The sequence below is a fragment of the Durio zibethinus genome, chromosome 22, assembly GCF_047325235.1.
Source record: "Durio zibethinus cultivar Kanyao isolate XHJ-2024 chromosome 22, ASM4732523v1, whole genome shotgun sequence".
Lineage (NCBI taxonomy): Eukaryota > Viridiplantae > Streptophyta > Magnoliopsida > Malvales > Malvaceae > Durio > Durio zibethinus.
The window spans coordinates 4,478,123-4,500,433 of record NC_143183.1 but is presented as its reverse complement, the minus strand read 5'-3'; the positions used below and the strand labels follow the sequence as shown (position 1 = coordinate 4,500,433).

Below are 22,311 nucleotides of genomic sequence, written 5' to 3'. Positions count from 1 at the left end.
AATCAAGGGCTAAGTCTATAATATGCCAATACTAACTAATAAAGTTATAGGCCATATCACTCCAGGACTGAATGCAAGTCTTGTCTAGCTAAACATACCACCTAGCAGTAGAGCCAGTAAGACTATCTTGGAATACATGCATTAACAACTTTTCAGTATTAGCATAGGTAGCCATCTTCCAACAATACATGGTGATATGGGTTTTTAGGCACTTTGTACCGTTATATTTTTTAAACTCTGACACTTTGAACTTCGAAGGAATAATAACATCTGGAATTAAATAGAGCCCAACAACATCCACGAAACCATAAAAACCAATTTTTCCACTGCTCGTAACCTTTCTTCTAACAAGTTCATCTTCTATTCAGCTTATAAGCTTTCTAAAGTTTCTTTTTCCTTAGGCCTCAACTTTTTTTCTCTTCTAGATCATCCTAATAAGGGATTAGTATTGTTTCTACTGCCTTCTCAGTAAATACAAGATTTATATAACTTCAGTACTGTCTTGGATTTGAAGCTGATGGTTTTTCGAGTATGTATACCCTATAGGATAGGTGAACTACTATGGTGATGGATCTTATGTAGATTGGGCTTTGTGTGGCCCAAAATCAAAAAGGTACAGAGGGTCATCCACCTTTTGTGATAAGTGGTCCTACTGGCTAGTATTTCCTTCTATTCCTTTTCCTTTGTTTAACTTATTCAAGGCATCCAAAATCTTATTTCCATGAATGTAGGTATGAGATATGGCAAATATTCTCTATATGAAAATGATGCAAATTACAATGTTAATATGATAATGAAAATGATGCATGATATTATCATGATGCAAATGAACAAAGCCAAACAAACAAAATGGTTAGATAATCAACATATCACACAAATTGTTCCTTTTTGGGTTCTAATTTTGGGATACATCTGTCACTGGGTAGAAAGGGCTCTATCTTAGGGCTGGCCTCTTAAGTGTATATTATATGCAGGGTTAGATGATTTTAACCACTAAAGGTTCTCAAATTATTCTTTACATCATTGTCCATCATAGACTAGTAAGGCAGTCCAATCCTTACCCATCATAGGCTACCAACAGAAATGATTCAATTTGAATGGGAGTATTTCGCTAGCCATTGAGGAGATTATCATTTCAGAGAGCATAGGTACTTACTCCTTCCTAAGAGGGACGAAGCCTAGGTATAGAGCTTATGTAATGCAAATGCATGTGATAGTGTGCGTGAAGGAACATATAGGTTTTCAAACCCCATAAATAAAATACAAGACAAAAAAAAAAACAATGTAAGTAAAAAAAATAACATAATTATTACACTTTACAACCATTAGACCCAAATGTAGGATAAATTCAAAATTGTTATGGCTTGACTCTCTATAGCGTCCCCAGTGGAGTTGCCAAACTGTCATTATATATAGATCCATAAATCTATAGCTAGATTTAATAAAAGGAGTCACCATCAATCTTTTTTATCTATGTGTGATTGGCTACCTAATGAATCTACCATTTTAAGGAGCTTTTAAGCTTGATTAAGGATCCCTAAAAGAATAGGTTCGAGTCTATAAACTAGAACAGGGTTTAGAAGTTCAATTACATATGGGGAAGGTTATAGCACTCCCATATGCCTATCCAAAGGATTGTATCATTTTTTTTTTAAATTTATCCTAAGGCCTTGATTCTAATGGTCTTAAATTTTAAGTTGAATATTGAAAATAACTCTTAAGATTTCTCTATCAATTTGGCAAAATTCTTAAAAAAAATTTTCACCGCAAGAGTATCCAATAATCCCATTTGTTTTTTTTAAAGAGGCCCCGTCGTCAAAAAAATTTTTTTATTTAATTTTATTTGAAAATATATCTAATTATTCCACCATTTGGGCCAATTAGAAATATATTTTTTTTATTTCTAAATTCTCCACTATTTGGGCCTATTTAGAAATTCTTTTTTTTTTATTTTGTTATCTTTGACATGAAAATATTATGACAATTATTTTTCTTGAAGTTTTATTTAAATTCTTTAACCATTTAGGACAAATTTAAAGAAATTTCTCACCTAGAGATTTCTTAGAAATTTACCATTTGAAAATTTTAAGATTCTCATCCTTAGATAATTGTCAAATATTTTCAACAAAAATTTTTATTTGGAAAAGAATATAATTACTTTTATTGAAATTTCATCTAAATTATTCCACCATTTGGGACAAATTTAAAGAAATTTCTCACTTAGAAAATTTTGAGAAATTTCTTAAAAATTTATCATTTGAAATTTTTAAAAATCTCATCCTTAGGTAATTTATCAAAATTTTATTAATTTTTTATTTTTTATTTTTTTAAATTGAAAATAAATATTAATTATTGATATTGAAACTTTATCTAAATTATTCCACCATTTGGGATAAATTTAGAGAAATTTCTCACTTAGAAATTTCTGAGAAATTTCTTAAAAATTTATCATTTGAAATTTTTAAAAATCTCATCCTTAGGTAATTTATCAAAATTTTATTAATTTTTTATTTTTTTTAAATTGAAAATAAATATTAATTATTGATATTGAAACTTTATCTAAATTATTCTACCATTTGGGACAAATTCAGATAAAAATTTTCACCTAAGAATTTTATAGAAATTTATCATTTGAAGATAAAAATTTTCACCTAAGAATTTTATAGAAATTTATCATTTGAAATTTCTAAAAATTTCATTATTGGATAATTAATATTTATTCTAAAAAAATTTATTTTATTTTATATTTTTTATCCCTAAAATCTAATCATGCAAAAATACAAGAAAAAGAAAAATAAACAAATGGAATAAATAAATAGAAATAATAAAATAAAATAGTAAGAAAATAAAAATATCAAAATAGGGCAATGCTAAACTAGGCGACTGCGTCATAGATAGGCTTTAGGCACAGAATGCAGCTCAGAAACAAGGCTCAGTGGAATCAGTTCGACTGAAGGGTCTGGTTAAGGACACGGGTCGGTGGGGCGGATTGTGATAGGGTCGGGTTGGCCCGAATGAAAATGCGCAGATCCTAGAGGCTATTTAACCCTCAAAATGACACCGTTTTAATTGGCTATAAAAGCCTAAATTCATTCTTTTTTCTTAGGTTTCGTTTTCTCCACTCTCTGTCTTCCTTTTTGTTCTCTCCCCTCTCTCTAAGATGGATAAACTCTGGTTGAATTCTTCACTAGATTCTAAAAATCTTACCAGAATCTGGGTTGTTTTGCCGAAAGTTTACTTGAAAATTCAACCTTCACCAAAATCTTCAACTGGATTCTAAAAAATCTATCAAAAAAATTCAACCAATGCTGAAAAATTCATTGAAAAATTCAACTAGCACCAAGAAAGTCACCAAAAACTAGAAATTTTCAAAAAAATTTCTAAAAAAAAAACTTATTTTTTTTCCAAAAATTCCCCAACAAATTTTTGACTACCTTGTGTGGGACTTTGCTCTAATCTCTATATTATGCTCTCTGTGTTCTTCTTTGATCTATGTCTATACTTGCTTTGATTTCTTTCTGTGTTTATGTTACCTCTGGTCAGTTGGTATTTATAGGAAAAATTAGAAGAATTTTCTGTTCAATTGTGATTCACTTTGTTGATAGGATTTTTGTATTATCACAAGATTTATTTATAGAGATTAAAACCAAGCACAATTCTGCCAACACCCACTCACGGCAAAATCTACATTACTTTTTATTTTTTTAATATTTTTTTATCTTATTATAACACCTAGTTTAATAACACAAAAAAACTTGAAGATAAATTAAAAAAAAACTCACAAAAAACAGAGATAAACAGAAAGAGATAAATAACCAACAAAAAAGATAAAACCATCCAAAAATAAAATAAAATAAAGAAGTAAATAAATAAATAGATCAATAAATAAAATATAAAATAATAAAAGATTGGGCTTAATAATCGGCTTTATTGGACTTGGCCTAATTGAATCAGGTCCATACCAAATAAAGTATTTACAGTTATTCTACCACTTATTCACACAAATTTTATTTTTTAAAAATTTTTTTTCACATTTCCCAATCCAACTTTCCATTTTCCATGCTAGATAATCACATTGATCATCAATGGACGTTAGTTTGTTGCCCCTCTTTTCGTGAAAGTTCAAAAAGCGAAAGAAATTGCGTGGCATGTTCCTTAAAGCACATAGTAAGTGTTAGGTGGAAATCAACAATAGATATTGGAGTCAATTGTGCGTTGATACGATGTCAAATTAAACTAAAATAAATTAGACTTGTATACCGAATTATTTGAGTTTGATTCGGGGTTTGAATAAGGTTTTTGAAGTTCAGGCTTGCTCAAAATGATATTTAATAAATAAAAATATTTTTTATTTAATTTTAATTTAAAAATATATTTAAATAAATTAATATTTTTAATATATCTATTAAAAGCTTTCAGATTTATTAGGCCTTAATAGACTTATTGAACTCTGTACAATGGTTTACAAAAGTCAACTGATAACTCGGTCTAATTTTGCTTGTGAACACGTCTAAAGTAAATATCACTTCGATTAAATTGAGAATAATATGTTGAAAGCAATGTTAAAAGTATTATATTGGTGTCAACCTTATCGATTGGTATGCATAAATTTTGAAAAAAATCGGTACATCTAAATTTATGTACTATTTGTGTCCAAAAAAAAATTTACATAATATTTTGTTTTCTGTATCTATATGTACCATCCAGATCAATCATTTCGGTGGCATTGGTCATACCAATTAATATAAGATTTTGTTTTTTTTTTAAATTCTTTTAATTTTTTTCACTTATTTTATTCTTTTAATTAATTTATAATCTTTTCTCCCTCATCATTTTTATTTTCATAATTTCAATCAAAAATATGCATTCTTCAAATTAGGTTATTGAAAAATAATTTACTATATTTTCTTAATATTTTTATAATTATTTTATTTATTTGAGGTTTAAAAATTATGAATATTAAATATTAAGCTTTTTAAAATTTGCATTTGTATAAAAATATATACACGTATGATAATGAAAGTGTACTTTATGCATGAATAAATATTATAGATAAAATATTAAATAATATTTGTAAATCGAAATGATATGTCCAAACATACCACTGCCTTCACCCATCAATACGATAACAAAAATGATAAGCCCACCAATACGATACTCACTACTTTGGCTGAAACCTTTCCAATCCCAATAAATAAATAATTGTCTTTGGAGGCATTTGTATATTACTCCTTTTAAGACAATTTACACTTCTAAAGTACAATTATGTAAATAAATCTAAATCTTTCTTGTAATTATTTAGTTTTGTAACTTTGAAAAGATAAATGGTCATAAATATATATATCTATATATATATATATATAATGAGGAATCTTCAAGTTTTGTCTAGGCTTAATCCTCTCTTCAGGATTTGTTAAAAAAAAAAAAATGCTAAAGATGCATTTTCTCGCATGGTTTGAGGCAATTGAAATTTTCTTTATCTTATTTAAATTTATTTTCAAGATTCTAACAAATCCCAAATTGAATCTAAAATATAATTTTATTGATTTCTATAATTACTTTTAAAATATATCTTAACACTTATAAATTTTTTTTTATTTTTAATTTGCGATCTTTTTTAAAAATTACAAATCTTAAATTGAAATTTCCTAGAAGAACAACTTTGAGAGCCATAATATAAAAACTCAAATGACCAATATTCCAAAAGCTAACTTCTAATAAACTATGTATTAAATTAAAACCAATTATTAGTAGGAAAATATTACATCTGGTTTAGTTTTCCAAACAGAAACCAATGCAACTCAATTCGGCTCTGATCTATACATATAAGATAAATGGTACAAACCCAATCAGAAAGGCATACATGGAGAGTGGTGGCACATGTGTAGTAAGGTTTGTAGCCATTAGTTATAGCCTTCGGTCACGTGGCCGCCACGTGCTTCGTTGTTACGTTTTGCATGACAAAATTCATAATTACATGGAGTTGGTTTTACGTCGATTAGATTTCTCCGAATCTCTTCATTCACCTTCTTTCCTACAATAACCCAAAAAATAAAAAAAGAAACGAAAAGCAATTGATAAACTCAAAAGAGATATAAAACTAATTAGGAAGAACATTTCATATATAGTTATAAGTGACTTACCCTAGTGTGTGTTTCTGGATAGAGTTGGAGGAAAGAGCAATAAAAGTGATGATATCAGGAGAAGTATAGAAAGGACATGGGACATCTTGCAGACCATGTTTGCCAAGAAACTGATTTCTGGCTGAAGCCAGTGGTAGCTTGAACGGATTGGGTTGTTATTATTATGGAGGAATATATAGGATTTTGGTACTCCATTTATTGCTGTAAAGGATTGATTAAATTGTTAATGGTTAAATAACTACTTATTAAATAAGAATATTGGAGTTTATGTTCCATGATAACGTTGGAAATTTGAGAGATTTACCAATAGTTGCTCAATTTTTTTTGTTTTTGTTTTAATTTTTGTTTTTTTACTTTTTTTTGACAAGTGTTTGTTGTTAGCAATGTTATAGAGTTGGAAATTTGAGAGCTGGGCCAATAGTTGCTTCTAGTAAAAGTGATAACAGTTCGAATCGGTTCGGATTTAATTCGATTTTTTAGGATAATGTATAATATTATAAATTTTTAAAATCCGATTCAAATCTAAGCCGATCTTTTTTTGAAATCGATTTGATTCAAACCAAATTTTATTGGTTCAGTTTGATTTAGCTCATCGATTTTTAAACTTTAATTTTTTTTGTTTTTATATATTATTTTAACAAATAAAATATTATTTTAATAATTATTTTTATTAAAATTTTAAAAATATATAAAAACTAATAAAAATATATAATTCGGTTTGATTCGATTTTTTTTGTCTTTCACATCCCAATCTGAAATCCAATTTGAACTTAATATATATTATAATATCCAAACTTGATCTGAATCGAATAAGAAAAAAATCAATCCGAATCAAACTGAATTAGACACTTCAGTTTCAAATCAGTTTTTTGGATTTTTTTCACCCCTAACTTCTAAACCTATTTATGGATCAAGTCGAGTCAAGCCATGATTGGTTAGCCTTCTAAATTCCTTGTTTAAGGTTTGGTTTGGTTCTTGATCTTAGGGCCTAACTTTTAAAAAAATAATAAAAAATCAAAATATATATAATAGACTAAGAAATATATTTAATAATTAAAATTAAATAAAAAATAATTTTTATTAATATTTTAATATCTTGAGCTTGAAAAGTTTTGTTTAAGACTCAGACTTGAATATGACCAAAGTCATTAGGTCAGGTGGATAGTTTAGCCCTTAGACAAGTCTAAACTAGCTTGAAGGTTTTTGTTTTTTTTCATTTTTATGTTTTTTGTTAATAGCTAATTGTAAGCTTGGAGAATATGTCTTTTTTAGGATTGACAAAATTATTAATGGTTAAAATAATATATTTTTAAACTCATTGAATTCAATTGATTTATATAGTCATCCTTAAAAAATGTAATTTAATAGGTTTGAAATTTAAATCTCAACATCAATCACGCTTTTCTTATCCTTTAGCTTAGGCCTTTTTTTTTTGTATAAAAAAATTGTTTGTTATGTGAGAATATTTGAATTCATAATAAAGTTGGATATTTGAGAGTTTCACCAATGGTTGCTCAAAGTATTATTATTTTTATTTATTTTAACAATTGCTCATTGTTAGCTCCATCTAGAAGTGTTCATGAGTCGGGCCGGGTTCAGGCCAAGTTTAGACCAGGCTCATGCCTGGTGTTAATAGTTTATATGTTTATCTAAACCCAACTCGACCCGAAATTTTGGATCTCAAAATTTTTTCAAGCCCAACCCAAATTAAAAAAATAAATTCCAAACCCATCAAATAAACTTAATTTATATAATAAAATTTTTTAAAAAGGTGATTAAATTAAGTTTAATGGGATTATATTCAATTAACATATATATAAATTAAAATTAAAAATAAAAATTATATAAAAGTAAAAATTAAGTTTAATAAAATATATAATTTTAATTTTAATTTTTATATATATGTGAATTAATTTATATATAATTCACATATATATAAAAATAAAAAATAAAAAATTTATATTATGTAAATTCAAGCTAGGCTAAGCAAGGCTTAGGTTTTAAATATTTTGTTAAAGGCCTAGCTTGAAATTTAAATAGACCTAAAAATTGTGCCCAAACCCATTTAAAATGTTTTAATTTTTTGTCTAAATCCTCTTAAAATTTGGGCAGACTTCCAAATTTAGACGGATAGGGCAGCCCTTAAACAAGTCTAGCTCCATTATAAAATTGAAAGTTTGACAACAAGACTAATAGTTGCCCTTAGACTTGTTCATGGGTAAGCTCAACTGACTTTTTAAAATTCTTATAGCTTGTTAGGCTTTAAAGGGCATAATTTTAAAAAAATTAAAAATAAAAATACGTAAAATATAATACTTCAAATATATTTTATAATTAAAATTAAATGAAAATAATTTTATTAATATTTTAAAATATCGAGCTTGAAAAATATAATCCAAGACCAAATTTGAATAGGCCAAGCCCACTGATTGAATGAATAGCATAACCCTTGCACAAGGCTAGACTTATCCAAGTTTTTGTTTTTGTTTATTATTATTATTATTATTTTTTATAATTGCTCATTGTAAGCTTGGGGAGTAAACAAAAATGGTATGTCCTACAATAGACAAAAATGATATTCATTACTTTGATATTGAACCTTTCCAATTTCAATTATAAATAATTATTTTTTGAAAGGCAAAAAGAATTTTTTCTATATGGGAGATAAATACATATATTACCATCCATTAGATTAGTAAAGGAAATAATGATCACTAACTCCTAACCCCTCACAATCAATCAAATATGTAGTTCATGCATCCTAAATTCTAATAATTGCTTGTATTTATTTATAAATTTGTTTACTTATATTAGGGGATGGAGGAATTCACTCTTTGAACAAAGAAATATGTACTAATCATTGAGAAAAGGATTTTATAAAATGGTTAGGCCATATCAGCCTATGTTCCATTTCAATTATTTAATGTCATTTCTTCAAATTTTTTTACATGTCATTTGCCTTACCATTTTCTAAAATTTTCCCACAAAAATTATCCCACTAAATCTTTCAATACCTAGCTTTTCATCTGCTAGTGTTTTGCCAATAATCTATTGTCATTTTTCAATATAAAGCCAATTGCCATAATCTGAAAATGAATACCTTCAAACATGGTTCTCTACAAACCAACCATTAAACCTTTCACTATTCAAAGAATTGGAGATATGGTTGCACCCTGAACTGGAATGCTCTGTTGAGTAAGTTGGAAGCCACTATAATCACCAAGTAACTCTTTCCTAGAATAATGAAGCACTCTTTAGCTAAGCATTCTATTATTCATAAATCATCTTTGTTATTATTTTTTCCCTCAAAATAGAGCTTATATCCTTATTGAGACTACATGTTGTGAACATTGGTAGAGAACAATCTTAACTTGACCAAAGAAAAAATATTCAGCCCCAAATCAATCAACAATACAATACTCTTTGCAAACATTTTCCTTTCAAAATAATTTGATTAAAATCCAATGTACAGGAAATTAAAGAAAAGCACTTTGGTTTAGTTTTCATGAGTTTACAGCCTTGAATGGGGGTGGGTTATTTGAGTAGTTCATAGTTTTGACTATACATAAACCTTTGAATTGTGGAAAGGGAGTCAGTAGTGATAAAAAAAAAATCGTGGTTGGTTAATGGTTTCTCAAAAGCAATAACAAGTTGATTGGTACAAATTTTGTTTGGAGAAAAATTTTAGAAAATTACTAGGAAAATGACATGTAAATATTTAATGAAATGGCAGTAAATAATTAGAATGAAACATTAGCTGACATGATGCAAACATAATTGTTTTTAACTGTTTGATAAAATTATTTTTTTAATCATTGAACCAAATGCTAAGTGCAATTAATTTTAAATTATTATGGACGAGGAACATATAGGATTATGGTATGCAACTTCTTATTGTAAAGGATAAACAAAATTGTTAATGGTTAAATAACTACTTATTAAATAAGAATATTTGGGTTCATGCTCCATGATAGGGTTGGAAATTTGAGAGATTCAGTAATAGTTGCTTAAAAATTTTTTAAAACTTTTTTGACAAATAATGCTCATTGTAAGCTTCATGATCCATAACTTAATATAAAAGTTGTCCCCAATATATATCGAAAGGATAATTAAGCAATGTAAAAAAACAAAAATTAAGGGGTGATTTAAAATTAAGTAATGTAAAATTAAGTAATGTACAATGGACCTTTAATTTTTTTTTGCTTTTTTTGTTTTCTTACAAAAATAAATCCTCAAACACAACAAAACTCTCTCAAACTTCTCTGCCTAGAAAGGCTAGCCACCACCATCCTTCGTTATGCCACCACTATCGTTGGTTGTTGGAAATCTATCAAAAAACACTAAAAAAAATGGCTTGGCCTCTTCTATTTACTTTTAACCTCCTTTTTACTTAAAACTATCCTAGAACTCCCAAATCTAAATGAAATCCATCAATTCAAAACCTAAAAAATGAAAATCTTTCCTTTTTGTTTTGTGTATTTTTTTAGTGCAGGTTCTCCATTTCAGGGATGTGTTTACTGATTTGTGTTTTGTTTTTTTTGGGTTTCCAATAGGGTAGAAATGTTTTGTTTTTTCGATTTTTCTATGTTTTGATAGAGGCTTTCTCTTTTTTTTTTTTGTAGAGTTTTCCTTGATTACAACTTTTGGTTTTTCATCTTTTTTGCAGTTATTCACTACTGCATCTTTTTTATACTTACTTCAGGTGAGTTTATGGATTTTTTTTTCTATTTGAGACTATGGAGGATGTTCTTTTTACAATTTTTTGATAACTTTATTTTTTTAGTTGGGGTGTTTAGATCCTGTGGGCATGCAAGACATGCCATGTTCTGGATGTATTGTTTCCATTTATTGTTTCTAATTTCATGCATTGATGGAGTTTTTCATTTGCATGTGTTGAAGGTTGTTTTTCTAAGTATTTGCTTTTATTTTTAGGTTGGTTTATTTTTTATGTAGCTTTTTTTTTTTTTATGCTCAGTACTAGTGGTTTTTTTCTTTTTTGCTAGGAGTGCTCTTTATTCCATGGATTTGAAATAAAAAAAGAAACCTTTCTCTTCTAATCTCTTTGGAAAAAAATTATTTGTATTTTTTTGTTTTGTGATCGAAAATCTGAGAAGAATTTCCAAGTTGTTATAAAGTCATGAAGAGATCCAGTTTCTCTATTAATCTCAATTTCATGGTGCTTCTAAGAATGAAGCTACTTTTTTTATTATGCTCTTTGTCTTACGCGATCACCACCATTGCAGGGTACATGTTTATTTCTCTTTGTCTCTTTTTTTTTTTATTTTTTTAACAAATGGCATTTATGCATGTTTTAAATTTTGTGGCGATACTGTATCAATGCAGTAAGAGTTATTACAAGGTATTACAAGTGCTGAAGGGGCATCAGATGAGCAGATCAAAAGAACATATAGAAAACTAGCTTTAAAGTATCATCCTAATAAGAACCCTGGTAATGAAAAGGCCAATAAGTGATTCGTTAAGATTTAACAATGGAAAAATATCTCTTTCTTTAATTAATTTTTTCTTTTATAGAAAATAATTTGTGATGGAATTAATTGGTTTTTTTTTTCTTGGATGATTAATCTGTTTGATGAATGATTAGCATATGAGGTGTTGTTGGATAGCAAAAAAAAAAGGAATATATGATAGGTATAAAGAGGAAGGCCTGAACAGCATGCTACCAATGAAGGTAGATGAGGAATGATGGTTAATATTTAGGACATCTTCATCACATAAGATTGTTGAAAATTTACTTCTTTTATTAATATCGCATCACATTTAATTTGATAGCAATATGGTAGTAATTGAAATGCTATGGTAAGTTATGTGTTAGCATTATACCCAAAATTTAAGATTCTATTAATGCATCTTAGGTTTATCTTAAGCATGCCAATGCTACCTATCTTCAAGTTCCCCCGATAGTTGAAGTTAAATCCTTTACTTTATTTGTGATTATGTATGAAATCATTAATAAAATATTAGTTATTGACTTATATTTGGGATAACATACACTAATAATTGTTTTAACCTCTTAGAACTGTCTCATTAATCCTACATTCCCTTAGTTTAAATATGGCTAGCCATCATTTTTGAGGAATTGTTCACTTTTAGTTATGTTATGCTAAATTTAACCACCTATTATTACTGACAAGATAAAGCTTTTATTCAGGTTTTTTGGTGGAGGCCAGGTAGAAAAGAAGAGAGAATTATGAAGGGTAATGACGTAACTGTTGAATTGGATACAACACTAAAAAATTTATACATAAGAGCTACTCTTAAGGTGAGAAGTTAAGGTCTTAAATATATACTAAGGGTTGGTATATAATCAATGAAAATATATAAAAGCATAGATCTCTCAAAGCTATAAAATTTTTTTTATGGCTTATATGAACACAGCATAAAAGCATAGATCTTCCAAGGAAAATATATAATCAATGAAATTTGGGATGCTTATGTCTAATATGTACAAATCTGGTAATTATTTTCCTTGATAGTTGAAAGCAATTTTGTAATTATGTTGGTATGTTAGTGATGGCAAGAAAATTCATGTTTTTGAGCTTTAATGATACTTTCAACTTATTTCTTTTATTTTCGTTCATCTTTTATTTAGATACATTATTAGCTAAGGCTGTGAGAGGAGAGCTTGTAAGTCAACCTTCAACTTAGATGATGCTGTAAGCATGAAGGTATATCACTATTTACAAAAAGCTTGCAAATAAACACCCATCATTCAAAGAGAGGTTAGGGACAATTGATCTCATTATTGAAATTTCTTTATAGCCTTAGTAAGCTTTCCCTCCTTATGGAGTGATAATTTTGGTTCGATATACTTACTCCATTGCCTGCATTTGGTGTCCTATTTGACATTGAAGAAGTAAGGGCCCTATTATTTAGTCACCGATTCGTTCTGAGGATGGCTTGAAGGCATTGCATCAATTGACTTGGAGAAATTACATTTTGTCATGGAATCCTTTAAGATTTTGCACCAGGAGGTGATTCTTCCTTTTCATTGCATGCATTATAAATAAGGTTATGATTACTAATTTTCTACAAACTTTTATAAAATAATTTTTCTTTTTTTTTCTTTAAAATTAAAAGTTATTTTTTATGTAGGTTCGAGGCCATGCTACAATGTTGGGTTTTGTTGGAGCACCTTGGACAATTGCCATATATATTACAGAAGGAGGTAAAACCAACAGTTATACAACTATAAAGAATATGTGCCATAAAGCACCAAATTTATTAAGGACTCTTCTTTCTCATTTAACAAAGGCAATATTTGAATACATTATTTACCAAGTGGAGTTTGGAGCACATTGCATATAAATATTTGATTCATTGGGTAGATAACTACCAATTAATATATGGGAGCAATTGTCAAAACCTTACATAACGAAGGTAATTTGGAACTTAGTTGATTGGATAAAGCATCATTATATTTGCTTACTTAATCATTCTCACCTTACTGCTTAGAAATTGCTAATCTCAATATTTGTCACGAGTAATGAAATTATGCAGATTGTTTTTGGGTGTAATGAATAAAAACAAGTGTGAAAGGTGTAGAGAAAAAATATGTTTTTTGTTTATGGGGTGTATTTAGTAATAAAGTATATAATATACTTTTTTGGGTGCAAATATATATACCCTTTTGCTAACTAGTAATGGCACTAATAGCACATGCTTCTTTTGCCTTTAGCAAATCATGAACAAGATCTCATATTCATTGCATTGTAGTTTTATTTATAAGATCATGCAATAGAGCATTTTTATCCCACTCACCTTTCAGGAATTGAGACAAAATATGCATTACACAACCCTTTGTCTCTCTATGTATATCCTAATTAACTTGCCATTATAAACCCTCTATCTCACTCCTTACAACAGTACAACCTTAATCTTCCATATGCTCTTCCAGGTTAAAGAAGGATACTTTACAAGTCTAGCTTCATGAAAATTAGTCTTTGGGAAATATTTGGATTTCAAAACCTAATATGCCAGAGTGGTTATTAGAGAAATTCCATATGATTTTGTTCAAGAATTGCATGTCCCTAATCAAAATTAAACATGGAATAACATTGGATTCGTGGAATTAATATTATTTAGTTTTAATTATTAATGATCATATTAATAGAGAATGTTAAAACTAAAAGGTTTGAAAAAGTTTCATTTTGAATAATTTGAATGTGACACATTTAATTTTTACTTTAAAATTTTTATTATTTGTTTACATACTTTACAACTTTTGTATTGATCTTATTGAATTAAAAGTTTATTAATTAATTTGTGTTAGATTTTGTAATTGTGATTACTTTATATATATTACTTATTTTGTCATTGATTAACTTGAAATTTAATTATCTTTGATGGTTTCTTATTTTATAATTTTTTGATTTAAAAATTATAAAATTTATCATCTTTAACTGTTTGAAATTTATTGTGTATCTACTTAAAAAATTGTAAGTATTTGCAATTTATTGATATAATTTTTTCTTTTTTTTCAACTATTCTAATGTCAAACTTATGAAATGGCTTAAAACTTTAGCTTTAATTTGATCTAATTATCTTTACTATTATCTTTCATTTCAATAGTTAACAACTTTATTAACATAACTAAAACAAACCTGCACCATTACGCAAGTTTTCCCTCTAGTAGTCTATAAAGTTGGAAGCTTGAGAGCTTGACCAATAGTTGTTTCTTCTTTTTTTCTTCCATCTTTTTTTTTTTCTTTTTAATGGACAAATGCCACTCATTTTAATCTCAGCGAATTTGTCTTTCTTCTTTAATTTTTGAAATTTCCAAATGATGATGCCAGTAATGACATATAATACATATAAATAATATTCATTGATAAAAGAGAAGATTATTGTCATAATTGTATTTGTTCAAGAGACTCGATTGTTTGACATGAAAAAAAGAATTACCATTAATTTTTTTGGGTTAGGTGTGATTGGTCACAAAATTAAATTTATCTCTTTTAAAGAAATTTTAAGTTCAACTAAGGTTTCTTAAAAATGTTAGGTTTAGTTTACGTTGCAGAAATAACTTTGAGAGTATGGCTACACATGGGAAAAGATTCGTTTCCCACAACATTTTTCTAAAAATGATATTAATTAATTTTACATTATCTTAAAATGGTATTAACTAAATGTTCTTTTGTTTTTAATTAAATTTAATTACTTTAAATATTGAAAAATATCATAGGAATTTTGATTTAGACTAATCATTCTCTCTCTTTTTTGTTACTTTTTAAAATTTTTTTAAGAATAAATGTAAATCCATAATATTGAAGTTTTACCTATATTGTCCATCATTTTGGAACGAATTAGACAATACATTTTGCTTCAAAATTTATGAGAAAATAACTTAGTAATAATTATCTTAGAAACTCACCATTTATTAAGAATTGCATTCATCCTGTAATTTATTTGAAAGAGAAGTGTATTTATAAAATTAATCTAATTACCCCATTATAATATCTTTATTCTTATTTTTTATTGTTATTATATTATGTAAAATAAATTTTAACCATGGTTATTGAATTTTTTTTTTATAAATTTTAATTATTCTTGTAAAATTTAAAAAGATTTTCCTCACCTAGTTTTTTTTTTAAAATTTAACTCTTATTTTATTATTTTTAATATATGTTTATGTTGAAACTTTCAAATTTAAATATGCATAGATAAATAGATAAATAACTTAACAAAAATATTAAAAAAATAAAAAATTACCCAAAAAAGGTCAATCATTATCGGTCAACGGTTTAAGGCGGTTCAATGCAGTTTAGCCGATTTGGAGTAATTTATCTCGATTCAGCTTGCGATTTGGACTGATTCATCCCAGTTCAATTTGGTTTTTTGACAATTTAGTTGTTGATCACTGGTTTAGTCGAACTAGTCCTTGGTTTAAGCAAAAAAATGATTGACGGGTTGGGCACACTGATCTCTAGTTAGGTCCGGATCTATGCATAGATTTGCTATTTTCTTCATCACATAAAAGCTAGTTTTTTTTTTCCTTCATTTACTTCATTTCCCCTCTCTCTTTATATATCTATATATATATTCTTTCTCTCTCAAAACTTTTTTTTTTAAAAGCAAAATTTGGCAGCCACTTATAAACCTAGAATCCCATGACCTTTTCGCTGGCATTATTGTTGGCTGCTGCTCACTAGTGCCAGATTGCTTCTAAAATATATTAGAATCTTCTCATCAACCTCCTAAACACTTTTACTTGAATAGATTTTCCTAAAAACTATTAAAATTTTCTAGATCTAAGTCAAAATCTATGACTGCCAACATCCAAAATCTGTTATTTTGTTACTCTAATGGCTGCTAATTCTCACTATGTTCATCCCCTAACAGAGAGCTTTCCATTTTCCAAAAATCTGGCTACGAATATCCCTAGAAAAACTTAGATCAAAATTCAAAATTTTTTTATTTTTTATATTTTTTTGATTTTGATTTTTTATGTTTTTGGTTTCTCTCTTTTTTTGTTTTCTCTAAATCTCTCTTCGTAGATGTGGTTGTTTTGTTTTTGTGTTTTTTGTTTGGGTGTGTAGCTATGCATATGTGTTTTTTATTTGGGTGAATAACTATGGATTTGTGTTTTTTATTTGGGTGTGTAGCTATGGAAATGGGTCTTGGGCAACTAGGTATTTAGGTGTTTAGCAATGGTGGGTTTTAAGACCTGAAAGTTATGACAAGTTTTTTTTTTATGAAAAGTGTGTTGTCATTTAATAATTTAGGAAGTCATGGTGGTGAATAGGCTAGGCTGGTCTTGGTATTCTTGGTTTAAAGGGTTGATTCTTGGATTGGGAGTTGATGACGATTGACGGTGGTTGAATGGCTATGTTTAGTGGTGAAAGCTGACAGTGGTGTTGGGTTGAATCTGCAATGACAGTAGATTGAGTACTCGTTCAATGTGTTTTTGGAGTTTTCATCAAGTCCACCGCTCCTTTCATGTCTGTGAATGCTCCTTTTGTAGAGCTGATCTAGGATAAAATCCTAGATTTTCAGGGAGCTAAGTCTTTGATTTTTAAGGTTTGGAAATGGTTGGTGGTTTGGACAGTAAAAGTGGACAGGACAAGCATTCAATGCTCATGTTATCTAGCCAAAAGAAAATGAGGAAATTGAAGAAAAAATGGCCTATTTGATTTTTATTTTTATTTTTGATTTTTTTAAAACTAGATGGTAGACATTTAATTTTGTCCGAGCATGTTCTAATCAATTGTGATGCTTTAAAAATCGAGATCCAATTCTTGTCTAAGATTTTTTAAAGGATTTACAAATATTTAAAGATTTTTGAATAAGTTGATTTTTAAGGAGATGTAAGAAAAATAGTAAAAATCAAGGTAAAAAGTCAAAAGTCAACCTAATCAAACTTGTTTGAAATTGGTCAATTTTGGTCAAAACATGGTTAAATTTGGAGCATTTTGTAAGAATCAAATTAAGACATTGGATTCTTGAAAACTCTAAAACAAAATTTGAGTTTTGAGAAAAAAAAAAAAACCAAAATACCCATAATGAAGCCTCGAGTCAAAGTTGATCAACATCGGTCAAGATTCCTTGGAATTGGTCAAATATATTTTTTTTCAAATCCTTATGTTTAGAAAAGAAATCCTTGGAAAAATTAAATTTAAAGTTAAAATGACCAAAATGTCTTATGGTCAAACTTGAGTCAACCTTTGGAATTCACCATTGAATAGGATCATTAAGGCTTAGGATTAATAAAATTATGAGTTGAACTTCTAGAAATCAAGTCAAACCTCAAAAGGGATGAAATTACAAAAATGCTCTTTAAAATGTATTTTCGTAATTTCATCTTTTTGAGCTCTTTTTTTTTTTGTGAAAAACTTTAGATCATATTTAAACATTATTTTATGAGTTTTGATACATTAAAAATCCTAATTGAACCTTAAAAAAGGATAAAATTACAAAAATGCCCTTTAGAGACATTTTCTTAATTTGGCTTTTTTTGTGTCAACTTTTCACGAAAAGCTCCAAAATCATAATTAAATATTATTTGATGAAGTTTGGTGCATTAAAATCATAGAGATAAATATTAGATTATAGGATTTTAGAAAAATCATGGAAAAAGCTTAAAGACAACAGTAAGGGTACAATTATCTTTTCTCATTGGGATAGCTGCACTAGAAGCTAAGTTGTGTGCTATAATTTTTTAGAGCCATTAGATTTTAAGGTACAATGATCCAATAGCTTATATTACAAGCCTTGGGCACAAAGTTTGAAGAAAAAGACAAAAAAATTACTATCCTTGGATGCATTTTGATCCAATAGTGGATTGGGCGTTTTAGCTATATTTTGGAATTTTTTTCTCTTTTTTCAGCAACCAAAATCCAACATTAAAAAAAAATGCTTTCAAAAAATAAAATCTCTCTTGTGGAATAAAGCTTTCTTTAGTAGTTTTCTTACTTTTTATGCATTTTTCATCTTCATCCATGTAGTTCTTTTCATTCTTTTGATGGTTTGTTGGTTGTCATTATGTGTTTTAATGAGTTTTTGGTGATGCAATCTTATGTTTATGTGTTTCCTTGCTTTGTAACTTGTTTGCTCTACATTTTGTGATTTGAAAAGTGGTTTTCTTTAACTACTTATTTTGGTAGTTTTCTAGGTGTCTAATGAAAGTTCTTGACAATTAAAATTAATATTCTAAATAGGCTTTCTAGGTGTTTGAATAAATTTTCAAAATTAGAAAGTTAATATTTTAGGTGTTTTCAAGGTGTTGATAAAATAAAAATGAAAGTTTTCATGAATTTCCTAAGTGTTTGATGAAATGGCCAACAAAAATGTTCTAGCATGGCCTTGGTTGGTTCTTAGCCTAGCCTTCCCCATAGCATGGCCAAAACCCCACATCCTTCCCATGGTCTCAATGCTTGCTTGATTGATATCATGTAGTTTAAGCATAGGGTAGCTAGTTAGGTGTTTGTTAAAATTTTAGACACATACTTGTCATGGTAGTTTAATTTCATGATTTGCATTTCATGTTGGTTTAATGTCATGATTAGCAATTGTTATAAGCATTAGAATGTATATTAATTACATCTAAACCTTAGAACCTAAACCAAACCTTAAGCTCTAAACCCTAAACCAAACCCTAAACTAAACCCTAAGCCAAAAAGCTAACTAAAACCTTAAAAGCTAACTCTAAACTCATTCTCATGCATTTGTATTTCATTTTGATAAATTGTTACATGCATTAGCATTCTTAAATTGTTATTGCATTCATGCTTTTATATTTATCATTCACACTTTAATTATCATGCATATATTATGTCTTGCTACATTCATGTATATCATTTACATGTCTTCTAAATAAAGTTTTAAAAAAATGTTCTAAAAAAATAAAATAAGGTGATATTTCAAGTAAAAATAATTCTTGAGATCTAACCTAAATATATGGGGATTCTCAACAATTATCATTTATAAGGAATATTATGTTGGTTTTATAGGACATTATGAAAATTCCCAAAGTAAGGGATATTTTTTAAATTCTACCTAAATATAAGGGAATGAGAAGAATGTTTCAATACTAGAGATTTTTTATCTTGATCCAAAATAATTAGATTTGTTTTCAAATTTTCAAAATAAAATGGTTTGTTTTCAAAGTTCAAATTTCAAAATGATTTGATTTCAAGAAAAATGATTTGGAACGGAATAAATGAAGTTTACAGATTAATTTTCGAACATTAAAATTAGGACCATTTCTATTAAAACTCAATGATAATAGGCAATTTGTACTGATTTTAATAGGCATTGTGGGAGCGTTAACCCTTCCCACGTGTAATTGACTTTCAAACTCATCACTGTTTTCATAGATCAAAAATTTTTTTAATAAACTTTAAACTCATTTTATTATTTTATTAAAAAAATAAATTTTTTAAGTAGTCAATTACACCTTTAAAAAGGGACTAGTAGTGACTTTTTGGTTTTGTGATTTTAAAATGTTTTTCACATCTTGCAATTGGGTTCCTAGACCACGTGTTGCAACATAAATAAATAAATGAAATTAACAAAATTGAAACAAAAAAAAAAATTGAAAATGAGAAAATATTTTGGGCTTAAAATTTTCATTAGACCTTTAAACCCAAATAACTTGGACAATAAATTTTCAATAAATTATTTAAACAAAATCTAGAATTAGATTTGTTTACAATCCAATCCATTTGGTAGCCCAATAAAAATAATCGAGGACTTAACAAGGCGATAACTAATTAAAACTTTCAAACAAGTCCAAATTGGGTGGATTCTAATGAAACTTGAATTACTTAGAAATTTGCTTTCACTCGGTCTTATTTATTTCTTCTAACTTATTGTCACAGTGGATGCTCACTTCTATTATTTAGTATGTTTGGATTGACGATGCAATGCAAAGAATTAAAAACAATGAATTCTTTTCAGGGAATTTTTTGCAATCCAAACTATTACTCAAGTAAAAGTTTTATTAATACTGGTCTAAAATGTTTTAATTTAACTATAAAAGGGAGATAGGAAAATGAAGAGATAAAGAATTGGAAGAAAAAAAGAAAAAGGATGAAAAACATATATATTTTTTTAATTTTTTGTGTTCGGTAAAAATGATGAAAAAGACATTACTTGATAAAGTTGAAAATTAAAAAAAAAAATTTATTAGTTTATCATTATAGTTTTTGAAGATCAAAATTAGAAAAATACAATCTAAACTTGATTAACAATCTTGTAAACAGACAACCCTTATATTTTTATATTTTTTTACTCTTATTTTTTCAATTTAAAATAATTTGCTTTTTTAAATAATGATAAAAAATGATCCTCTTTCTTATTTTATTTCTTCTTACGTTGTTCTGCCTCTTACTGACACAAATTTTTTTGTTTTCATTTTCCCCTATCCAACCTTCCATTTTCCATGCTAGATAATCACTTTGATCATTGATGGAGGTTAGTATATTGCCCTTCTTTTGGTGAAAGCTGAAAAAGAGGAAGAAATTGCGTGGCATGTTCCTTAAAACACGTTCGGTGGAAGTCAACAAGTCATTGCAGTCAGTTGTGCGTTGATACTATGTCATATTATACTTAAATAAATTAGACTTTTCTGTCGTATTACTTGAGTTTGATTAGGGCTTTGAATAAGATTTTTAAAATTTGGATTTGGTTTGATTTGACTCAAAATAATATTTAATAAGTAAAAATTTTTATTTAATTTTAATTTTAAAATATATTTAAATAAATTAATATTTTTAATATATTTATTAAAAATTTTCGGATTTATTAAGCCTCAATCTGATTTTGATTAAGCTAATTGAACCTTGTACAAAGACTTTGAAAAGCTAATTGAATGTAACTCGATTTGATTCTGATTATAAACACGTCTAAAATAAATATCCCTTTGATTAAATTGGGAGTAGTATGTTGAAACCAGTGTTAACAGTACTGTATCGTTGCCGATCTTATTGATCGGTACATTTTGGTTTTGAGGAAAATTGGCACACCTAAATTTACGTATTATTTGTGGCTAAAAAATTACATACTATTTTATTTTTTATATCTATATGTACTGACCGTACCGACTACATGGAGTTGGTTTCCTATATCTATTTCTAGCCGTGGCCACTTGGGGAATGACAAGAATTACATGGAGGTGGTTTTACACCGATTAAACTTCTCCGAGTCTCTTGGTTCATCTTCTTTCCTACATTAATCCATAAAAAGAAATACTGACAAACTCAAAAGAGAGAGATAGAACTAATTACGAAAACCGTTTCATATATAGTTAAAAGTAACGTAACCAAGTGTGTGCTTCTAGCTGAAGTTGGAGGTAAGAGCAATAAAAGTGATGATATCAGGAGAAGTATAAAAAGAACATGGGACATCTTGCAGGCCATGTTTGCCAAGAAACTGATTTCTGGTTGAACCCAATGGCAGCTTGATTGGATTGGATTGCGATTCTTTTTGGAAGAGAAATAGAACTTTTAGTACTCAATTTATAGATGTAAGGGATTGACGAAATAACTGCTTATTAAATAAAAATATTAGGGTTCATGCTCCATATTACAGTTGAAAATTTGAAAGCTTGACCAATAGTTGCTCCAAATCATTTTTTTTTATCTTTATTTTTTTGACAATTGGTCGTTGATAGAGTTGGGAGTTTGAGAGCCTGACCAATAGTTATTCATTC

The 22,311-nt window shown here is 27.9% G+C and overlaps 1 pseudogene; it reads left to right on the top strand.

Annotated features, from left to right (window-relative positions):
- Positions 1 to 12,764: 12,764 nt before the first annotated feature.
- Positions 12,765 to 21,191, top strand: LOC149512498 (uroporphyrinogen decarboxylase 1, chloroplastic pseudogene; annotated as a pseudogene).
- The last annotated feature ends 1,120 nt before the right edge of the window (positions 21,192 to 22,311 follow it).